The sequence below is a fragment of the Triticum aestivum genome, chromosome 5B (assembly GCF_018294505.1).
Source record: "Triticum aestivum cultivar Chinese Spring chromosome 5B, IWGSC CS RefSeq v2.1, whole genome shotgun sequence".
NCBI classification, from domain to species: domain Eukaryota; kingdom Viridiplantae; phylum Streptophyta; class Magnoliopsida; order Poales; family Poaceae; genus Triticum; species Triticum aestivum.
This window is the reverse complement of record NC_057807.1, coordinates 691,860,748-691,865,213: the sequence shown is the minus strand read 5'-3', so window position 1 is coordinate 691,865,213 and position 4,466 is coordinate 691,860,748. Positions and strand designations below refer to the sequence as shown.

The 4,466-nt window shown below is 38.4% G+C and overlaps 1 long non-coding RNA gene across 1 annotated transcript; it reads left to right on the top strand.

The window, feature by feature from the left end:
* Positions 1 to 1,340: 1,340 nt before the first annotated feature.
* On the top strand, positions 1,341 to 3,489 carry LOC123113621 (uncharacterized). Its single transcript, XR_006456088.1, has 3 exons — positions 1,341 to 1,465; positions 1,572 to 1,661; positions 3,453 to 3,489. It is a non-coding gene; the product is annotated as an uncharacterized lncRNA (long non-coding RNA).
* Positions 3,490 to 4,466: the final 977 nt, after the last annotated feature.

Sequence of the window (4,466 nt, the reverse complement as noted above, 5' to 3'; positions counted from 1 at the left end):
GGATTCTAGCAATGCATCTCATGGAATTAAATAATTGTGAACAGTATGATAGGCATGTAGGTTGTTTACCTCACTGGATAGAGTTTATTTCAGCACTAAGCAAAGCATCTTGGATGCTGCCACCGCCATGGTTTTGGGTTTGGAGCTAGATTAGTGATGCCTCACAAATCTGGATGCTACCGCCGAGCCTGAGGGTTTGAGCCAGTCCTCTTTGATGCCAGTTCAGTTTTTTTTTCTCCTTATCGGACCATTCAGGTGGGTTCAGGCTCAAGGTTTGTTCCCTCTTACCCAGTCTCCGCTTCTAGCTGTATATCTGTTTTGACCTGACATGATTTAGAAAGAGGAAACGGAAGATATGGGTGGGTTTGGTTAGGAGTGCTATGATGCTTACATGATTATATGAAGAGATTTTTTGCTGATCTTCAGTGCACTTAGATTATTGCATATCTGGTATCCTCTTAAATTTATACGCCTTGGTGGCATTCAGTTGTTTATCCAACTCTTAGTATGTTTATTTGGTCAATACTTGCTTCATTGGAGCCATTTTATTTTTATTCTGTATAATGTTGCTTGAGTCTAAATGATTATGCATTCACTCACAAGAAAAACGGTGTGGACTAGAATGCCGCACACTGCCTTTGTCATTTTCTTTTGAGTTACATATCTTTAATTTATGTACCTACACACCAATAAATTGCTTTCCTTGACTTTTATCATAATTTTCTTTATCTGGATGAATGCCGAGCTGCAAGCTCGCCACCTAACCTTTGTCTGTCGATTTACATGTATAGCCTTTTCTTCTTTCTCTTGGTAGCATGCATGCAGTCATGGCTCATGTTATTGTGCATGTCTTTTTTCATTCAATCAATTTTTCGGGCCGAAAGAGGTGAGCTTGTAATTTTTGAACTAATTTATTTTCGGTATTAGGATGATAATATGTTTGAAGAGTAAATCAGTCTTAGATAATGTTTATATGCAATGCCAAATGCATAGCTTTCTTGTGTTTAATCTTGCATACAAGAGGTTATGGTTAGTTCATTATTGTGTTGTGTTTTTATGGATGGTGCTTTGTTAATTGGCTCACTAAATTATGTTGTCATGAATTTGTTCATGAGATGAGAGAGTTTTTATCTATTAACATTCAAGATCTTCCTTACTTTTTTATTGGTATATATGCAGACCACCAGTTTGCTTTAATGGCCTATATTAATCCGTTGGTTGTAGGATAATTGGAGCCTTGGATTTCTGCTTGTACTAATTGACCCTTATGCTTTGTGTTGCCTACTCAAAGATGTCACCGGAAGCGTCACGGCCATGTCTGATGCTCGCCATTTCCGTGGCTTTCACGGGGTTATGCTGGACAAACGGAAGCGTCACAACTATTTCTGATGTTCACCTTCAAAACCTCCCAGTGCTCGATTCCAAATCAATTCTCAGTATTCCATACTCATGGACATTACTGTTTGTAAATACTCTTCGTAACATAATAAATAATGTCTTTTTTGCTCATTGTTTTTTCACTGTAGTGATCATTAAAGGCCGACATACAAGCTCATGTGTTTCTGTAACAGGTCCAAATCTAACATGGATCTTTCTACAACGGTTTATGAGGGTGTGATATATTTCTATATAGTGGAGGACAAGACATTGCAAGCGAACATGTATGGAAAATCTAAAGCTGATGTAGAGAACTTACTGAAAAATTCTTGGTCTATATTATCTTGAGAAGTAGCATTATTTATGCTCAACCGAATTTTCATATGTTTTTGTTGATTTTCCTATTTGTGCTCTACTAGATATTATCGAATCAACCTCTTCAATATTACTTGTCCTCTTGTCCTCTTGCCAGTTTACTATATGATTTCTCAATTCTGGATAGCTGGTATTGCCTATTTTAGTAAAAGTAGACCTTGGAACCATAGTTCAGTCAATATCGGATTCATATTTTTGAGGAAGCAGGTCATGTATCTATCAATATCAATGTATGCCCATTTCGAGATGAGATGAGGAAATGACATGTTTGGCCGATGATGGTTCTCTAATTTTTCTCTGTATTGGTTTACTGATGTGCACAACTAATGATTATTACTGCTGCACTGCATTACCATACTTCAAACACTTCCAACATTCACCAGGCATCTTCAGAAATAAGGAGATGTTACTGATGCCTCATGGTCTCATTTGTTTGTCTGCAAATACATTCACTGGCCTTTTCAAAAGTTGGAGCTATAAATGATTCTGTGACCATGAGGGACATGCTTATCATGATGCCTCGTGGATTTGGATTTGTTACATTTTCTATCCAACATTTCCTGAGAAGTATTATTCTCTTTGCGCATTGTATTTTTGTAGTTGCCTTACTTCTTTGCTTGTTTTTAGTGGACTGTAGATCTATGCCCTTTGTTCCTTGTCTAGATCCTGGTAGGTCCTGCAATTGTTGTTCCTTTGTGCATTTCTTTTCCTTTGCTTGTTTTATTTATTGCTTCTTTTTATTGTGCAACCATAGGGAATTTTAGGACCAGTCAATGCTATGCATCTCGGTTCTGCTTCTCTGTTTTGTATATAATGTGAATCCTGTCAGTGGCGGAGGCACCGCCCGGCGACCCTGGGCACTTTCCCGGGCTCGCTGGCTCCTCGACACAGAGAGATCGATTGATTTAAAAGGGCTAAACATGTTCGGTTGGGTTGCTTATCCTATATATGTCGTTGCACAGGTGCTTCCTCTACTGTATTGGTAGCTTATTCTTACTCCTGCATTCAATAAAAAAAGCTAGACTCCAGTCTTGATGTGAGTGTCATATATTATTTACTGATTCTTTGCGTACTCAGTGCCTACCACTATAGTTTTCATGGATGTCACTGAATCCATGTCCTTGCGAATGTCGATGATTTTAGTGATGTCTAGCGTCCATATTTACTCTTCAATACCTCTACAATTGGTGTCACCTACATGTAATCTCTTTGTTCTATGTTTTTGCTCTACCTTGCTTTGTTGCTTCGTGCTTTCTTTGCTCAAGTGCTTAGCTTGCGCACATATGTGCTTGGATGCTTTACTGCTGCATTCTGCTTGCACCTAACAGAGATGAACGACAACAATGATAATAGCGCTTGGAAGCATCCATACGAGCAGCCTGACTATCTGAAACAAATCTTTCAATTTCCTTGGAATTAAAACTAAAAATGATCACTTCTTCGTTTGTAGATTATCCCACACATGATGTTGTGGAGTATTTGAAACAAATCCATGTATGTTCTGCATTTACTGAACTTTTGGTATGATTTTTACATCTTTTGGTTGTCATGTGTACTTGAGAAAAATGGGGGGAAATCGAGGTTAAAGCTTTTGATAAAGTGCAATCACTTATTTTTCTAGGATATGTGGGTTTCTTGAATTTCTGTCAGCGTACTTGGTCTTTTCCATCTAACTTATGTCTCCCATGCAATGTGAACAGGTGTCAAGTATTTAAGATTAGGCACACATATATTCTTGCCTGCCATCTGTCCTGAACTTGCTTGGCTCGGTGTGAGATCTGTCTCTCTTTAGTTGATCGTTTTCTCTTTCTGCATTCCTTTTTCTATAGTCTCATTTGCGATTTTGTCTTGCAGATTTTACGTTGTCCCTTATGGATTGTTGGATGCTTTACCTCGGCATGGTGATATTCCTTGCTTCCTCTCTGTGAATTTTCCATGAAATCTTCTCCCTTTACATACTTAGAAGGAACAGTTTTCTCTGCTACGATGTTGCATGGACCAATGTGCATAACCTAATACAACTACTATTATGAGATTGTTGCCTGATCAATAAACACTCTAAAAATTATGAGCGGGCAATCTGTGGCCATCTAGAGCATAATTTCATTAATTTATTGATGAAGAAAGACATGGGTAAAATTGTATTTTCCTAAGGTAATCACCATTGCTTTATTTTAGGCTTATGTATCTGATATTTTATAGTATTTCATTGCCAAAAAGAGGTACGCAGAGTTGTATCATGTTCTAATTGGAAATGGAGAAAAAAAATGAAGAACTTAGTAATTATAAAGTAGTCATGGCTAGAGTTCAGAAATGTAGAAATGATTGGTTCAAATATATATTTGTATTTGCAATGATACACTGTGGATCACATGAGGTAAAGGTTTTCTGTAGAATACAAGGCAGTTTAGTGTTGGATAAACAGCAACTGTATTCTCAGGAGGGCCAAAGGCCAATACATATACAAGTGTGTGACAAAGTGCAAGAGACCCCTTATACAATGGGGATAAACCGAAAAGGGCTATACACATCTAACACCCCCCCCCCTCAAACTCATGGTGGGTCGACAACACTGAGTTTGGAGAGAAGAAAACTATGCTGCGCTCGAGTCTGTGCCTTCGTGAAGAAGTCTGCCAACTGTAACTCAGAGGGCACATAGTGAAGAGCGAGAGTCTCATCCTGCACAGCAGCACGCACAAAGTGGGCATCCACAC